Raw genomic sequence first — 19,991 nt, 5'->3', positions numbered from 1 at the left:
GCAACAAGACACAAGCAAGGTCTCTCCCAGGCAGAAATTCCAAGGCAGACAGGGGTTTCCAGATGTGCTGTCCAAGCTCTTGAAGAAGCACAAAGAAACGGGCAACGTTGAGGACCGTAGACGCAGTGGTCGGCCAAGGAAACTTACTGCAGCAGATGAAAGACACATCATGCTTACTTCCCTTCACAATCGGAAGATGTCCAGCAGTGCCATCAGCTCAGAATTGGCAGAAAACAGTGGGACCCTGGTACACCCATCTACTGTCCGGAGAAGTCTGGTCAGAAGTGGCCTTCATGGAAGACTTGCGGCCAAAAAGCCATACCTCCGACGTGGAAACAAGGCCAAGCGACTCAACTATACACGAAAACACAGGAACTGGGGTGCAGAAAAATGGCAGCAGGTGCTCTGGACTGATGAGTCAAAATTTGAAATATTTGAAGGCAGTTTGTTCACCGAAAGGCTGGAGAGCAGTACACGAATGAGTGTCTGCAGGCAACAGTGAAGCATGGTGGAGGTTCCTTGCAAGTTTGGGGCTGCATTTCTGCAAATGGAGTTGGGGATTTGGTCAGAATTAATGGTCTCCTCAATGCTGAGAAGTACAGGCAGATACTTATCCATCATGCAATACCATCAGGGAGGCATCTGATTGGCCCCAAATTTATTCTGCAGCATGACAACGATCCCAAACATACAGCGAAAGTCATTAAGAACTATCTTCAGCGTAAAGAAGAACAAGGAGTCCTGGAAGTGATGGTATGGCCCCCACAGAGCCCTGATCTTAACATCATCGAGTCTGTCTGGGATTACATGAAGAGAGAATCAACTGAGGCTGCCTAAATCCACAGAAGAACTGTGGTTAGTTCTCCAAGATGTTTGGGCCAACCTACCTGCCGAGTTCCTTCAAAAACTGTGTGCAAGTGTACCTAGAAGAATTGATGCTGCTTTGAAGGCAAAGGGTGGTCACACCAAATATTGATTTGATGTAGATTTTTCTTCTGTTCACTCACTTTGCATTTTGTTAATTGATAAATATTAACTATTAACATGTCTTTTTGAAAGCATTCTTACTTTACAGCATTTTTTCACACCTGCCTAAAACTTTTGCACAGTACTGTGTATGTGTGTGTATATATATATATATATATATATATATATATATATATATATATATATATATATATATTACATTTTGCATCAGTGCCACTTCAGGGAGAGCAAACTGAGGAATGTTCTAAAGATGTTGCCAGTTGTTTTCAACATTTACAGCAGGGCAAAACGCAGTACAAGCTGTGCCATGAGAATCTAAGTGAGTCTTTCAATCAGAAAAAGGCACCTGGAAAGACATCACTGAAATGTTTCCAAAAAAACTTCAGGAGCAAGAAAAAAGGAAAAACTGCAACCTCAGCTAAAATATTTTTTTGGAATGCCATCTGGAGTTTGAAAATGTCACCAGAAAAACAACCAGATGTTGACAAAGCTGTACTGGAGTGGATTGCTCTTGATCTGCAACCATTGTGTGCTGTAGAAACACCTTCATTTAGGTAAGAAATTGTAAATCACCTCACTTTATTATGTTAAAGATCTTCTTTTATGGAGAAATACATACTGTTATATAGAAAGAAATATTAATAATATTATAATATTAATATTGAAATACTCAATCTACAGTATTGTTACATTATTATTACTGTCCACAGTATTGTTACATTAGTGTATTAATTGTGAACAAGTCTCCAAAACTTACTTATTTAATAACTAAAATTGAGATGAAAACAAAGTTGCATTTTTATTACATTTTAAAAGTCTTTAAAGGTAAGAAATCAGATTCAAAACATTGTACATTAGTAAAAGTAAACCAACTGAAAAATACAACATTGTGTTTGTCAATATAAAGAGAAAACAAGTTACATAATACTTAGTTTAAAAACGAATATGCTCACAATTTACTGTATTTGCTGAATTGTGTAAGTAGTTTAATTTTACATTAGAACTTAGAACATAAGTACTTTATTGAAGATGTAAAACACGCCAGTGTGGATACTGGCTTAATGTTCTGCAAAACAATGTATTTACCAATACTTTAAAAGTTATTTCTGTAACTAATCAGTACTTTTGGAATATAATAAAGGATTACTAAAAAAAAAAAAAAAAAACCCTTTCAGCCCTATTATTGACTAGTTGTTAACAGAAAATGATCCATAAATATTTATTGTGAAAAACTCATTTTCATTTGTCATTTTTATCTTTAGAGTAAATTAAGATTGTTTAAAGTTTATTATCGCTTTTTTGTTTACTTTAGAAGGATAGAACTAGACTGTTATTGAATATTTTACCATCACATTTTTAAATAAAATTTACAAAGCTTTTCAATAGTAATTATAGTATTGTTAAGCATAGTTCTATTGCATAAAACAATTCTAAGCATCACCTTCATATTTAATGTATTACTGTTAATTATGAAAGCATTGTTTTTAAAGGAGAATTTTCTGACTTTCATTTTGCATAATAGATTTTGTAGAAAGTGTTTGATTGGAACTTTAATCTTTTCAGAAAGATCCCCTCCTCAAAAAACCTACCCTCGACCCCACCTCCCTCCAGAGCTACCGTCCTGTCTCCCTCCTACCCTTCCTCTCCAAAACCCTCGAGCGGACTGTACACCGCCAGCTCTCTGCTTTCCTGTCCAACCACTCTCTGCTTGACCCTCTCCAATCTGGCTTCCGCTCTGCCCACTCCACTGAAACCACCCTCCTGTCTGTCACCAACTCACTTAAGTGTGCCCGAGCTGCCTCTCTCTCCTCTGTCCTAATTCTCCTCGACCTCTCTGCTGCCTTTGACACTGTTGATCACTCTGTTCTACTATCATCTCTTGCTGACCTGGGGATCTCTGGCACTGCTCTGGCCTGGTTCTCCTCCTACCTCTCCAACCGCACTTACCAGGTAACCTGGCGTGGAGCAACCTCCACACCTCACCCTCTCTTAACTGGAGTCCCCCAAGGGTCAGTCTTGGGTCCTCTCCTGTTCTCTCTCTACACCCGCTCCCTGGGCGCCCTCATCGCATCCTATGGTTTCTCATACCATTTCTATGCTGATGATGCTCAGATTTTCCTCTCCTTCCCCACCTCTGACTCCACCATCTCCTCTCGTATCTCTACCTGTCTGTCTGCTATTTCCTCCTGGATGCACTCGCATCACCTCAAACTCAACCTCTCTAAATCTGACCTCCTTTTCTTTCCCTCCTCCTCCCCCTCCTCTGATTTCTCTATCTCTGTTCCTCTGGAATCTACCACACTCTCTCCCTCTTCCTCAGCTAAGAACCTTGGAGTCACCCTGGACCCCTGCCTCTCTTATTCCCAGCACATCTCCACTCTGGCACGCACTTGCCGATTCTTCCTGAGCAACATCCGAAGAATCCGACCCTTCCTCACCAACTATGCTACCCAGCTCCTGGTCCAGGCCCTGGTACTCTCCCGCCTAGACTACTGCAACTCCCTCCTGGCTGGCCTCCCTGCGTCCGCCACCCGTCCGCTCCAGCTCATCCAGAACTCTGCTGCCCGCCTGGTGTTCTCTCTGCCTCGCTTCGCCCACGCTACTCCACTACTCCGCTCGCTCCACTGGCTCCCGATCACCGCTCGCATCCAGTTCAAGACTCTTGTACTAGCCTACAGATGCCTTGACCAGACTGCACCCAGCTACCTCCAGACCCTCATCTCTCCCTACACCCCCACTCGACCTCTCCGCTCCGCCTGCACTAGAAGACTGGCTCTACCTCCGCTACGCTCCCCTGCCTCCAGAGCCCGCTCCTTCTCCACCCTTGCTCCGCAGTGGTGGAATGACCTTCCTACAGATGTCAGGACTGCCCAGTCCCTGACCACATTCCGGCGCCTCCTTAAGACTCACCTCTTCAAAGAGCACCTGTAGAACTCCTCTGTTTGTATCCTGGGACACTATCACCCTTCATGTAAATGTGCTTTATTTTGCTCTTATCTGCCCCTATTTTACTGCATTTAATCCTGTACTTCAGAATACTGTTATCTGCCAAGTGTTTAACCTGTAGTACTTTGTATTTAATCATATCCTGATGTAACTATCACTATTTAATCATACCCTGATGTAACTATCACTATTATCTGCTGTATTATTGAATTGTGGTTTGTCACATTTATACTTTGCTTGAACAAAAGTTATTGTATTTCTTGCTCTTATTGTATAACTTGTATTGTAACACTTGAAATGTATTTGCTTACGATTGTAAGTCGCCCTGGATAAGAGCGTCTGCTAAGAAATAAATAATAATAATAATAATAATAATCCTGAACCTGCTTTGTCCAGGATACCAACCACCCTCAAGAAAAACAGTTTCCGGATGCACTGTTGAGCAATGCATACTCAGGCATTGTGGGTACTTTAAAACAAGAACGAATGTCTACATCACATGCTGCCATTACTTTTGATCTGTGGACCTGTACCAAAATGCTTCTGATTTTTCTTGCAATGACATGCCACGTTGTTGACCAGGAGTGGAATTTAACTGTAAAATGCATTTGCTGCATTCCTGCTGATGAGTCCCATACTGGGGAGAACATTGCCTCTGTGCAAAATGTGCTGGACTCCTTTAACATAAAGCAAGAGGTATGTGCTGTCACTGACAGTGGAGCCAGTGTTGTACGTACCTGTAGTCTCTTGAAGTTGAAACCGCGCTCTTGTTTGCACACAGCTTATACCTCTGCCAATTATTTTCCCTAGGGAAGGAAAGCAGGTTTCAGTAAAATAAATATCTTCAGTGATTGGAAGATGTTGGTCCATAGCTCCCCTTTTTAAGAAGTCACAGGCTGCTTGGCATGCTTATGCTAAGGTGTATCTGACTGAAACTGGATCTGAACCACAGAAAATTCCAAGGGACTGTGTTACAAGATGGAACTCAAGCTTGCCAATAATTGAAAAAGTGGTCCAGCAAGCATAACAATTAGAGATTGCAGCTGTGAAACTGTGAAACATTACTGCTGAACATACGATGCTCCTAGAAGTGTGTGAGATGCTCAAGCCATTCCAGGAAGCCACCACAGCTCTCTCTGGAGCAAAGTATCCAACTGCATCTCATTGTCCCTACAGTGGTTGAAATTCACAGAGCACTTGGAAAGCTTGAAACTAAATCTGAATCTGGCTTGAAGGTGAAAGACTACTTTTGAGTCAAATCCCAGCAAGGTTATCAGGCTAACATTTACCTTGTTTGTCAGACATCAACCTTCCTCAATCTCTCTTCGACAATCAGAAAAAAGAAACTGTGACCAAAGGCTTGTCTGTTCTATGTGGGCCTGTTGAAAGTGATCCAGTTCCACCCAAGACAGGATGTACATCTGAAAGCATCTATGAGTTGCTGACAGCAGCCCTGAAGTCTATGATAACATGAAAGGATGTGCTTTGCACAATGAGCTGAAGATGTATGCAGCAAAGACGAGGGAGCCTTTGGACTCCTGCCCCTTTGGCTTATTGGAAAAATTGCAAAGATTCATTGCCTTTGTTGGCACAGCTGTCACGTCGTTTCTTTTGTGTGCCTGCTGCAAATGTAACCCCCTATAAAATAATACCTTATTTCATGGGGTTATGTTAATAACAAAGGGTTAAAAAATAAATATATAACTATCAGACAGTTGTTTTATTACTGTTAGAAGTTTATTCAATCAAAATAATGTTATTGGTTTTGAGTCGGCAGACTTATTTTAATAGGCAACGTACCTTTAAGAGCCCTTAAGCCCAGTAAATAAGGCGAATCAAGATGGATGTTGCAATGCTGCTCGTGTGTGTATCTGTGAGATTAGGATAAAATCCTTTATAGTAGATCTGAAGTTAGCAGAGAGGGTAGATATTATTTTTGGTTTTCAACATTTTATCTTTAGCTAACTACGTAGGATTGTTTGGAACCTGCCTGATCAAGACTGCTCAACTCTACACTACAGTATATCTAGTGTTTCGCGTTTCCGGTTTATTCAGAATTTTACCGAGAAATTACAAGATTTTGTTTTTAACTAGACGTCGGTTTTATTTTCTAGGAAATACACAGTATTTTGATTAAAATGCTGTTTTATTTTGACTGACTTTGTAATAAGCAGCTGTACACTGTATCCTAGGATACAGCAGACGTTTAGACGTTAGATGATCAAATAAAATTCAAACGTGGTTCTCTGTCACTTCACAAAAACATTAATATCACCTGATTATGTTGGCCAATCAAAGTCTGATTATTGTGGCAATTGCTGGGCGTAGTAATTGAAATACACGAAAATATAATATTCTTAGTGGATGAGGAATGGAGAGAACGTAAATCAATTTATGAATATTCAAAAGAAAAACAAATGTTTCGAAGTATACAAAGCAAAAATAGCAGAAGTGGGTCAGGTGAGGCAGAGGATGCATAGCGCTGCAAATACTGCTGCAGTGAGGTACATGTTCACGCTGAGAACATACTGAAAAATAAGCGACACATTAAACTAAAACAAGAAAGTGAACGGAGAGACAAGCAATCTATTTATCTTGCTTTCACAAGTGTTTTAATAAAAAGAAAACGCAGAATGACTGTTAATGCGTTTGTCAGTGCTTTGCTGGACAGCTACTGTTTATTGCAGAGGTATTGGTGACTTCGTGCGACAGTATTGTCTGTAGTAAACACTGCCTAACGCCTACAATCTTAATCGTACAGATTTGACAGAAAATGGTGATGCTTTAGTTGTCAATTTTCTTTTTGGTCTATATTTTACAGAGAGAGGGATTCATATCAAATATACAGTGCTGGTGTTCTCTTAGTCTCAAATTAATACTAAATAAATAAATAAATAAACAAGTCAGCAAACAAATCAGTGGCAAGTGAAAGACTAAGAAGGGGACCTAATCACAGATCGGAGAACAAGACTGAATTCTGAAAAACATTCTGATAAACCGTATCCTTGAGTAAGGACTGAGAAAGGGGAAACTGGAAAGTCACTCAGTGTCAGACAAAGGGAGTAACTGCAAGGCACCATAATTGAACATGAGTGTACAAAAATATGAGGTCAAACTAAATGGGAAAAAAACGTTTCTGTTTAATATGTTGGGTTAGTATTTCCAGTTAATAATCTCATATAAATATGTTCCTTTCTCTAGTATTTAATATTTTACTTACTCGTGTATTACTCAAAAACAAGTTTAATCATCATGCGATATTTATAGCCAAGCAACATCAATTAAAAAAAATAAAACTTTATAAATAATGATACTATCCTAGTTTGAATTATTTTTAAAAGCAGCTGGAGCAGAACCAGCAGTGCCGAGCAGCACCGGAGCGGCTCCAGAGCGAGAGAGCAAGGGTTGCGGGAGCCAGCCAGGAGCAGCGAGTTCAGCTCTGGAACTGGAGCTGAGCTACTGGCGCCAGCAAACCCGGAGCACTGCCAACCCTACAACCCAACATTACACGGGTCAAGTATTTAGTACGCGTACCACATTGTGACGAAGTAACACTATATAACACTTCACCGGGTGAAATGTTCCAGACAGTAAGATAATACAATTGGATGTAATAAATAATGTATTTACGTTAAAATATCATGTCTAAAAGCACACCAAATTAACTGTCAACAAACTATATATATATTATTTTTAATCATAATAATAATATATAATCATAATCGTAAGTCGTTGTACATTGAAAACTCGAAGTATTTGGGCATCTCATACTGTTCAGTGCAATGAACTAACAGTTTAAAAATAAAAATTCCCCGACCACGTGACTTAAAAGAAAATTTAAGGCCATTTCAAGAACGCGGTTAACTGTAAAAGTGAAAGCACTCGTCGAGACTTAAGATTGCCCCACTAATAAACGCTGTAGAATAGGAAGCTTAGCTTCTGGGTATTTCTATATGTAGCAGAGCTACTCGGGCTGCGTGATATTAATACTGTAGCACAAGAACCCAATGCGTGTTTCTTCCAACAGGGTACACAAATCATTTATATCTGCAAGATACCAGTAACCTGGTTTTATGTGTTGTGTTGTGCTGTTCTGGCTGACGGTGTGTGGAATGTCTGAAAGCGACTTTTTACAAGAGGAAAACGACTTGCTCCACGGATGCGAGGTAATGTAAACAAATGCATGCTAAAGTAATACTACGCGTTTCTAAGTTTGTAATTGTTTTTTATTGGTAAATTATTAAATTATGAAAAAGCATTAGTTTAACGAAATATCATCTCTACGTTAAAATAACATTGTAATTTATGCTGGCCAAAACAACCAAAACGTCTCTCTCTCTCAACAACAAAACAGTGAAGCTGTGCAGCTAGACTGTAACTATATATTTTTTGCCCAAATAAATGCAGAATCGTTTGCTAAAGGTAAAAGCATACCAGACAAATGCTTCTGTTTAAGTACGTGCAATAAAAATGAATGATGAATAATAGACAATTATATATATATATATATATATATATATATATATATATATATATATATATATATATATATATATATATATATATATATATATATATTACTATTTATCAGCAAAATAAAAACAAAAAAGAACCTTCATCTCACATTATGATACTCTCAATAGCTACAAAAAAATCAATATCAAGTTTCTTCATAAAGTGTGACATACAGATTCTGATACTTCTAATAAGCTATATACCTATATATACATTTCAGAACTAAGGCAACATGACATCTCCGGTGTTAATGGATTGAACATCACATCTAACTGTAAAGCAAGAATGCGGTCTTTATATTTTTTCATTGAACTGTTTTTACCTTAGAGCTTCAAGGACGATGGTAAAAGGTTAAAGAGAAGAGAGAAGAACAGAGTAGCTGCACAGAGAAGTCGCAAAAAGCAGACGCAGAAAGCAGACAAAATCCATGAGGTAAATATTGTAGTGTACAGTCTCCTTTGAAAACTGAACTAGCATCTTCAATAGAGACCACCAACATGTGTTAAGAAATTTACCTTACTTCTTGAATTAAATGTTTTCTTTACAAATTAGATAATTACTTTAAAAAAGTAATTTTAAAACATTATTGAGCTATCACCATCCAAGGTGTTAGAAAATGCTGATTTGCTTACAGTTGAATTGTGCAACACACAGAGGCTCACATGTCAGGCTAGCTTCATGTACATTTTTAATCCATAAGATAAATTGGGGTCATAGGTCGTCCTTAAATGTAACTGATTTTCTTCCCCAAAGTGATTTCAGTAGTATTCTTCACTCCTGGGGCCCATGTGCAAAGTTGTGTCTGGACCTCCTACAGGTCCCTCCAAACACTGCCTTCAGTATTGAGCACTGATGAGGTGCTTGCAAGGTTTTTCCATCTTTCTAGAATAACAATGCCCATCACTCAGTGATTACCACTTCTAATTCCTACAGGGAAGTTGTAGATGCAAAGCAGCGGCAAAGTCATTTCTGCTAAAACAAAAATGATATAGACTAAGTGGGTCTTTACTTAGTTTCATACAAGCTCAGATCCCTGGCTCTTCTTAGTAATCATTCATTGCTTGTTCAGATATCTAAAGCAGTAACACTGTCTGACTTTGTTATCACTTCCACAGGAGTATAAGTGCCTTGAGTATGAGAACTGCTCCCTGAAAAAAGATGTGGAGAAGCTAACAGACGAGCTGAGGCGTTTGACTGAGGCGTTAAAATGCCATGAGCCAATATGTCCCTTAATACACTGTGCCATGAACTTAATATCTGTTCCCCGGCCAGAAGTCATAATGCCAAGATAGAGACAAATTGGCCTGTTTTGTTTCACCCAAATGTAGGGACTTCTCAAGTGAACAGGTGCAGATAGTTTCAGCCTCCTCAACACAAATGCTACTTTTCCATCTGCACAATGAAACCAGTCTGTAAAACTCAATCTCATCTTGCTCCAATATCAAACTGGGGCTGCTGCCAATTCCTTCTGCAGTCTACAATCCAATCTGCAACTGGATATTAAAAGTCAAAATATCACCTGTATGTATCCCATTTTTGGAAGTTGGAAGTTAATTCAATATTCACCTTCCTCATGTTCTGCCTATATATATATTTTTCTGCAGTACGAGATTTAAAACCTTAGGTAACTTCCATCAGTGCGAGTTGGAGAGATTGAGTTCTGCCAGCCCGCAGTCCAAACAGGGTCACACAGAGTGCCAATTGAAATCAATTTGCAAGTCTGCAAACTGAGCAAGTCTGGTTTCAAATCGCTCTTAACCTAGCAGCAGGTGGAAACGTGGCAAAAGTAACTAGTTTTTCTTGGTTTGGAAACCGCCACAGCTGTTCCTTAAGCATTCATTTTTGCATCCAGATCCTTTGTAGAACCTTCAGAACTCTTGTTATGCTTTACATATTATGTTCCGGCTTGGTAGCACTGCTGAATAGGCAAAATATATAGCTGTATATTTACAAAAATTCAACTTAGGTTGTGGTTAGTTAATTCTCTTGTGAACCATACCCAAAGTATTAAAAAATACCAAAATATAATTGATTAAGCATTGAGAGTTCAATAGGCATTTCTGCTTTATCAGTCCCTCAAAGTGTGGTCATTTAAAGCCAAAAAAAATCTATCTCAGGGTTTTTGATTATTTACAAATCTAGCATCTACCCATGTGGCCTTGCTCCATGCTGTTTCAATAACATGTGCTTGGTGGTTTCAGTTATGTTTTGTGTTTATAACAGATACAAAAATCAGGTTTCTTTGTTGTGTTCCCCCTTCACTTAAACTGGCTATATTTTATAGAACCAATACGTTTAGCCATATTATGAGCTGTTTAGTCTAAAATACAGTATGTTCAAGAGCTTAACAGCACCTTTTTTGATCGGCAATGATGATCGAGCAATGATGCTTGATGCTGCCATCTAGTGAGAGCTGTGGGAAATATATTTTACACCTTTGCATAGATATCAGTTGTTGTACATGGTAGGCTTTATTGATGGGGGGGGGGGGTTGTTTGCACTAGGTACTAAAGGGTTAATGGGTACTATGGTTTTAATTTTATTTCTTTCTGAATTAACTTTGATGTCTCTATGAATGTGAAACAGTAACTGTTTTGTTTACTATTTATCAGATGTTGAGTGTTCATGAGTCATACTTACATTTTAAATGTATCTAGCTATCACAAAATGTTTTTCATTTATTTTACTACTTGAAGATAAAGGGAGGCTATATTATTGATGTATATATTAATCCCACTGGTGTTACTTATTTTCTTCAATGATTAGGCAGGTTTGCAAGTTTTAGGGTGGCATTATTAAAATTGTCCACTGCTTAGATACAAAAAAAAAAAGACTATGCATTGTCTCAATGTTAAATGATTAGACCTAAATAAGGGCCATCTGTCTGTAGTGACCAGGAATGAACCTCATGTGCTGAATATATAGATCTCATGTTACTCTGAGTATAAAGACCACCATTCAGTCCCTAGTGGTTGTAATAGGCAGGTTTTACTGTTCAAAGGGTAGTATTGAACTGTCAACTGTCACTGAATGCTATCAACTGCCTCCATTTAATGAAATTGAATGTTTTTTTTTGTTTTTTTACTGTACTTTATAGTGAACTTAGGTACTTTGTAATGTGTAAATGAATTAAATATTTTTTAAAAAAGGTTATTTTAATGTGTTGATTAAGTGTTCTCTTTCATCGCAGCTTTTTTTTTTTCAAGAGTCAAAGAAATGTTGAAAGACTAATTTACAGATGTCTTCTAAATTTCTTGCTTATTGGTCTTCAGTCAGAAAGGAAAATGACAAAAGCCAGTTCTCCAATTAGACCAATCAGGGATAGGTAGAAGGGGGCTTTTGAAAAGAGAAAGTGCCTGAGCCTATGATGAACCCCATTTGTTTTGTGAAAAAAAAATCAGTAAGTCCTCACACACATCCCACATACTATAGTGTTGACACATGTCTTAGGTGATTATGGATGTATTCCTTTGTTCAAAAGAGAGGGGTAGGCAAAATGACATTGTGAAGCCAGCACCATGGCCAGTGAACTCTACTACCCTTTTCTATTCTGTTATCTCAAGCTTAAAGCTGGTAGAGCAAAATAAATCTTCTGAGGACAATGAAGTGACAAAGCAGACTACAGCTCTTCCCAAAGGAATCTCAGACCCCCACCCCCATAACACTACCACATGGTGGAGGACTGTAGAACATAGAAAAGCAAAAAACTGAAAAGGAGAATGCATCTGTAATTAAAATGTTCTACAAATTGAGTCCAGTTTACAAATGCACCCTCATTGGCAGGTATTCTTGTTCTGATTTTCTTTTAGGGTTTTGTGATGTGGGGTTGAGACCACAAAACTAATTTCAAACAGAGTGGACAGTGATATTACAGTCACTGCTCAGATCCTTAGTTATTAATTGTATAATAGACTATACTGTGTGCGAGTTAAATGCACTTACGGTACTAGTCAAGAGATGTTCCTGTAGAGATAAGATACAAATAATATGTTCTGGGTGTCTCTGAGTCAGGCTGCCATGGTTACCGGTACCTCTGAATGCCATGTGGGATAGCAAAAGCAAGGCTGGAATTAAACTTTATTTTCTTCATCAAGGGCAGACCACTAGGAGCTTAAAATATAAGTTAATATGTACAGTTGAAACAGTCTTTTGGTGAGGTTCTTGTGCACACTTTTGGCAAAATAAGATGCAATGGAGACCCTTTGCTTGTCTGAGAGGGACTCGCAGTAACAAGAATGTCTGTAATTTCATCCCCTGCCACTGCTGTAAATGAAAACTGAGAGATTATGATGATGAAAGTTGATGACCATGACATATATCAACGGTATGTACAGAATAGTCTAGAATAATAGTTAGCAATGAAATGTTTAATCACAATTTTATAAGTGATTCTCCAGATTGAGATATGCAAGTGTGACACACAGGACGACGGATGTACGGACAAACAGACCCCCCCTATATTTCTAGAATGAGATATTCTCAACAACATATGCTAAATTAAGGTAATACCAAGTTTCATGAAAAATGGACAAACAGTTCTCCAGATATATGCAAACATGTAAGTGTGACATACAGATGGACGGATTTAGACAGACAGTCAACCCCCCCTTCAGAATGTGATATTCTAAATAAAATAAATACCAAGTTTCATGACAATTGGATATATGGTTGTTCAGATATGGTGGATTTCATTCCATGGGGGAGAATAAAGACCTGCATGTTTCTTATAAATGTATATTTTAAAATATTTCTAAATGTGAATATCTAATTAGATAAGGCATAAATATGATCAAATTCAAGGTACATATCAAAATTTATGGTGAGTAGTGACAGCTATTATAATGGAAATATATAATGTGCTTCACAGTGTCACAATACAATTTAAAACTAGCATATGCACTGTATAAAATTATAGAGCACTAATAGGATAGTTGTGTCCAGCAAAGACAAAGTGCTTTGGGGCATCAAAAATTCATGCTTGTATTTTCCCTGCAGGAGGCCACAGGCCATGCAGCTCTTCCTGTGGGTCCCCAGCCAAAATCGTCAGATTTGGTGTGAGTGGGATTCGAATGACGCTTGCATGACTCATCTAGCAATCAAGCAGCAGTGCCTTTAGAGCCAGGTGGGGCCTCCCCTTACTTTTTTTAATTTAAAAACCCCAGTAGAATCACTGGGGCGATGAAAATAAACCTTATGTAGGTGTCTTGCACAACCATCTGGATTAACATCATTATATTAAAATGAAAAGCAGCTGGAACACGTAGTAGGGTAGATAAATTAAAAACAAATTGACAACAGAGATCTCTCCTAATCCATGATCACACCTCAACCCTGACCTGACCACTCTGTCATTCAGTCCTGTCTTGCCAATTGTATCAAAGGATATCCGACCATAGGGGCTGTTTTTGGATGTGTATTGTCCCTTATATCTATATATGTGTATCTTACTTAGGATTGTGAACAGAAGCCTCAAATTATCCACCCTAGTGTCATGATAAAACAGTACGGTAATACATTCCTAAATAGGTAAGAGATGAAGTTTCCATTGTATCTTTTAACTGGCAGTGTCATTCAGCCCCCTCAAAATTAAAAACACATGCCAGTACTGATGTTTTTGGTTAATGTTTCAGTAAACATATTTCTCAAAGTAAAACGATGGCAATGAAAAGAGCAACTGAAAAATGTGTCCCTTGGTATCAAAGTATCAAAACAACCCCTTCATGTAATATATGAATTTGTCTGAAAGTTTACTAAAGGGTAAACCCCATTTAGACAGCATCTGTATTAATATGACTTTCTTCCATTCCACCCATGCTACAGAAAATATAACAGGGGTGCACTGTACCATACTGTCGTTATTAACCACAAAAATAACACTTTCAAAATCAGTTGAAATTTCCAATTGACGCACACAGGTAAGAATAGGCTATTAAACAGTGTAGCTCCCCTAATTAATACAATGTAAGTGATGCATACAGTAACATTTTATCATGATGGTGAAGGTTTACTTATGATTAAACACTTCACACAGACACTCAAGGCCCTGGTCTTAGACTGTAATGACTGGAGTTTCATGGTTACCTGGTAAAAATCCAGAGCAATGCAATTATCCCATAATGGAACTGGTAGCTAAATTAATTCATTCTATATGTTAAATCTTTTGGACTGGTAAATCCTATAAATCCTAATTTGTTGTCTTATCTTCATTCATACGTATATTGTTTCCCTTTGCTAGTAACCAAGCCTTTTTGGATACAACGATGGTGGTATTGTATAAAGAATACAGAAAAGTGCATCACAAATACACAAATCCTTTCCCCTTCCACTCGGCTCCCAGTTTAACTTTTAAAGATTCTCACTACCATAATCATCTATTCCTTACCATTTTATAGTTTTTCAAATAGAATTCTTTTAAATTATTGTATTTGCATGGAATTTAACCCCAAAAGTGCTCAATTTGATTGAGATCCAGGGATTGTGGTGGTGCCTCAACTAGCTATTAATTTCATTTTCCTTGTCAGGGTATGAATACTTTTGAATTGTCATTTTTGGAGTTTTGCAAAAGAAATTGCTGAAATAAATAACTGTAAATCTATTTCTTGTAACATTTTTTTGAGAAATTTCTAGAAATTATAAATTTCCATTGGGGTATGTAAACTTTTGACTACAACTGTATGTATGTGTGTGTATATATATATATAGAGAGAGAGAGAGAGAGAGAGAGAGGGTGCTCAATATTAAACCTCTAATGTTGCACTTTAATAACTTTGGCTGGGTTTGTCGGAATTGCCCAGAAATTTGCATGTTCCATTGACTTGACGCCACCTTGTGCATTTAACAACATCTGGATACCAGTTTTTTGTTTTTTTTTTTGTAAAAGTTCCCTTTTTTACCCTATACTTAACATGTTTTTTTTGTCTGTGTGTTTTTTTTTTGCTCTAATGTACAGGCTACACAGTACTGAATTTCTACACCAAACTGAGAAATGTACATGTGGTCTGTGCCAATGTAGAGCCTTTGGTGAAAAAATAGGAAACAGTTCCTGAGTTATTAATATAAAAAGATAACAGGCCAGCATCCTGGAGTTTCTTCGATGTGATGCTACACAGTTTTTAACCGAATTTATTATAGCCTGCTTGAACGCTAGCGCTCTGATACATCCAGCGAATTTAAAACAATCTGGAAAGCTTTCTTTTCTGTTGAATAATAAAAGTGTTTCTTTTGATTAGGAGGTTTGTTACTGTCGTGCGTTTCATGAATTGAGATTCCAGATTAAAACGCTGGGCTGATTGTCTACCTTTATTTGTAAGCCTGTGTTTTTTCATTCTTTTCATCAGTTAAATCGTTTACATTTGAAAATGGTCTCATATTAGAAAAGTGTTAAGGAGTATATATTTTTTCACTATTAGCAACACTGGTACCTCAGCATAGTGTGTCTTTTATAACAAAAAAATACAAGTTGCCCTCTTTTAATAGACACAGTTTGTTTGTGACATTTTCAACGGAGATGCAGAATCGCATTCTAAGTACAGTTTAAAATTACATTTAATAGAATCACTTTAACTGCAGTTTAACACCAAAAAAGCAGTAAAAAACACATTGCAACTGCAGTTTAACAGTAGCCTGTAATATAATCATTGTAACTACAGATTAACACTAGACTGTAATAAAACTACATTTTAATTGCAGTTTTACACTAGACTGAAATAATCATGTAATTGCAGTTTAACACCACAATGTAGTAAAATTCCATTGGAACTGCAGTCTAACTCTCACTGCAGTACAATCCAATTGTTCCTGCAGTTTAACAATAAACTGCAGGAATAATAATACACATTGGAACCAGTTAACACCATACTGCAGTAAAATCACACTGTAACTGCAGTTTAACATTACATTTAATAGAGTCACTTAAATCGAAACCTCCATTCCCTCCCCCCCTCTGTCTTCTCCACTGCTGCTCTCTCGATCGACTCCTTCTCCCAACTCTCTGTAGACTCGGCTACCTCCACTCTCTTCTCCTGCCTCGATTCCCTTTGTCCTCTGACCCCTCCCTCTGACCCCTCGGCCCCTCCCCATCCGTGGCTCTCCTCCGTGCTCCACTCGGCTCGTACCGAACTGCGCTCTGCTGAAAAGAAATGGAAGAAAACCAATCTCCCTGCTGCCTTGGATCTCTATTGCTCGCTCCTCCCTTCTCTTCTACACTCACCTCTGCCAAACGCTACTTCCACTCCATCATTCAGTCTTCTATCAACAATCCCTGTAAACTTTTCTCTACCTTCTCCTCCCTCCTTAGGCCTCCCCCCATCTTCCATCCTCCGTCATCTCAGCTGATGACTTTGCCTCCTTCTCCAAAATCACAGACATCTGCAAACTCTTCACTACTTCGCCTCCTTCCCAACCCATACCCTGTCCTCTGCTCACTTCCTCCCCATCACCCTCTGCAACCCCTACTATCCTACCCTCCTTCCCACCCCTCTCAGACTCCGATCCCTGCTCCAGAGCCATAAACCCACCACGTGTGCTCTGGACCCCCTCCCCATTTCCAGGCTGCTGCCCCTGCTCTACTCCCTTTTATTTCCTCTTTCCGCAATGGGTCCCCTCATCTCCTCCCACGGCTTCTCATATGCCCACCTCTGACTCTGATATTTACTCCTGTATTTCTACCTGTCTCGGCCATCTCCTCCTGGATGTACTCGCATCATCTCAAACTCAACCTCTCCAAATCAGACCTCTTCCTCCCCCACCGCTGATCTCTCTATTTCTATTCCTCTTGAAACCACCACCCTTTCTCCATCCTCATCCATCAAGAACCTTGGTGTCACCCTTGACCCCTCCCTCTCCTACTCTCAGCACATCTCAACTTTGGTACGCTGCTGTCGCTTCTTCCTCTGCAACATACCCAGAATTCGCCCCTTCCTCACTGATTACTCCACGCAGCTCCTAGTTCAGGCCCTGGTATTGTCCCACTTTGACCATCGCAACTACCTCCTGGCTGGCCTTCCTGCCTCTGCTACCCGTCCACTCCAGCTCATACAAAACTCTGCTGCTCGCCTTGTCTTTTCCCTTCCTCGTTTCTCCCATGCTGCACTGCTGCTCTGCTCTGCACTGGCTCCCTATCACTGCTCGCATCCAATTCAAAACTCTTGAAAACTCTTGTACTCACCTGTCTTGATCTTTCTGCTCCCTCCTATCATTTCTCCCTACACTCCCTCTCACCCCCCTCCACTTCCAGCAGACTAGCTGTACCCCCTCCCCCGAACCCGCTCCTTCTCTATCTATCACTACATGTCCTTACTGGACTTTACTCATGCAAATAGTTACTATAAGTTATAACTGCTCTTAGTCAAACTTGCTCTTACTTATACCTTACTGTATTCTTTATTTTGCTCTTAAATGTAATCTTATTGTACTTTCATAACTGCTATTACCTGTATTATGATATTCTGTAATGTGATATTTTATAATGTGATAACTTGTTACGTGATATTTTGTAACATTTGTAAGTCACCCTGGATAAGGGTGTCTGCTAATAAATCAATAATAATAATATGAAAAAGTTCTAACTTTAGTGAAGAATAAGAAATGTGTTAAATCCTTGCTCTCAATTGTAAAAACAATTATTTACATTTGTTTCATGTAATTTTGTTAATGAAGATTGCATTATAAATGTTTCATTAATAGATGATAATTTAAGAATCAGGTAAGACATAGAACATGTAGATGACACTAGTTACATCCAGCATCATGGTCCAGTGGTGCTGTAGCAATGGATATACATGTACTCTTCAACACATACACTTCAGGCTGCAGAACTGTATCAACTTTACAAAAATCGAACTATATTTACATGCACTTTTGATCTCAATACAAATATGAAAGCAATTGACATGTCTCAATGCACTATCACTGTTTTCTAGCATTTCAAAGCATTCAAATAACCATATAGGTTGGCTGGTAGGGAGCCTGCTATGGGGCTTAAGGCTTATTCCACCAGATATATTGTTGCCTCAACAGGTGCTTCCAGGGACATTCCTATCCAGAAATCTGCAGGGCTTCTACCTGGAAGTCAGCACACACTTGTAACTCCCATTACCATATGAAGCTTGTCTTGCAGCCTTGGTTGCTTGTGTTGTCTGTTTTTTTTGGCTGCTTGTGTGGGGGAGGGAATGGTGAGTTTGGGTTAAAAACCCTAAGGCACATTTCCTTGCTTTTGTGGTGATGAGTTCAACCCTAACTGCTGCATTAACATAGTTTTTTGCAATTAATGTACAGTAGATACAGTATATATATATATATATATATGTGTGTCTGTGTGTGTGTTGTGGCAGAGTAGGGGAAGGAAGTGGGAAGGGCAGAGGCCCTGCACACTAAGAAATGTGTGTTTGTGGCTGCTTTATCATTGAAAATAGTAAGGGTCAACACAATCTATTATTATTATTTGTATTATTAATAATAATTTTATTTTGTATAGTGCTTGGGGCATTTCTTTACAATATTTGCCAGCTCCAGTAACAGTTTTATTTTATAACAATGCCCCTGTATTGTACACCCTCAAAGTATAAAGTGAAAGTAAACAAGTATGCAAAACGGTAGAAAATGAACAAGCAGAAGAACGAATCTGCATTGAAAAGCTGAACTGCATCTACCACTGTTAATAATAACAATAAAAATAACTAGAAGTTGCAGGCAACTTTACGGCTTCCAAGTATTTACAGCACAACAAAGTGCGGTTTCAGATGAAAATGGAAATCATATGAACATTTTGTTAATTAGAAAGCATCATTTTAGAGTATGCCAGTAGCTTACAAGTATTCAAACAGAGTAAATGCATTAAGAAAATGTCTTATTTATAACAATTAATGTACATTAGTATATGACTTTATACGCCAAGTTTCACATCTATGCAATAAGCGGTTTCAGAGAAGAAGATCTTTGAATATTGTCAAAAACGCATGGAAAATCCAATATGGCGGCCATACCATGTGACATGTCCGCACCATTTTCACTCAGGTTCAAGTTCTCATAAGCTTTTACCCATGTATGAAGTTTAGTGAAATTTTGAGCAACATATTCGATGCCGGATTTTGTTTGGTCCATGTCAGCCATGTTAGATTGATGAAAACTTAACAAAATTAGAAACATAAATACGCACTATAGCCACCAAATCATGTGACCTATCGCCCTCATTTTCACAGACACAACATTCCAAAATGTCTAACATCTTGAAATATAAGAATATAACACTTCCACAGAAAAATAGAGCGAAAAAGGCCAATATATGCACATTTAGAAAAGCTGCAATTTGATTGGTTCATGACAGCAATGTTTATTTATGTAGCAACTTTTCCTTAATAGCACTGACAGAGGACAGTACAAAGTTAAAGTATACCAAGATTCATGTCAATCATGGACACGAGAGGACTATAGATAGTGTCACAGCTGTACTATTTTCGGTTCATGAGAAGAAGAGTTTTGACAATCTTCCAAAAATCACGCACAATCCAATATGGCGGCCATACCATATGACCCAATTGCACCAT

At 38.5% G+C, this 19,991-nt stretch overlaps 1 long non-coding RNA gene across 1 annotated transcript; it reads left to right on the top strand.

The window, feature by feature from the left end:
* The first annotated feature begins 5,744 nt into the window (after nt 1-5,744).
* Nucleotides 5,745-8,880, top strand: LOC117402527 (uncharacterized). The gene is made up of 3 exons (XR_009328708.1): nt 5,745-5,856; nt 7,961-8,099; nt 8,776-8,880. It is a non-coding gene; the product is annotated as an uncharacterized LOC117402527 (long non-coding RNA).
* Nucleotides 8,881-19,991: the final 11,111 nt, after the last annotated feature.

Source organism: Acipenser ruthenus, chromosome 5 (genome assembly GCF_902713425.1).
Source record: "Acipenser ruthenus chromosome 5, fAciRut3.2 maternal haplotype, whole genome shotgun sequence".
NCBI classification, from domain to species: Eukaryota; Metazoa; Chordata; class Actinopteri; order Acipenseriformes; family Acipenseridae; genus Acipenser; species Acipenser ruthenus.
The sequence above is the reverse complement of the archived record's forward strand: the minus strand, read 5'-3'. Positions and strand labels throughout refer to the sequence as shown.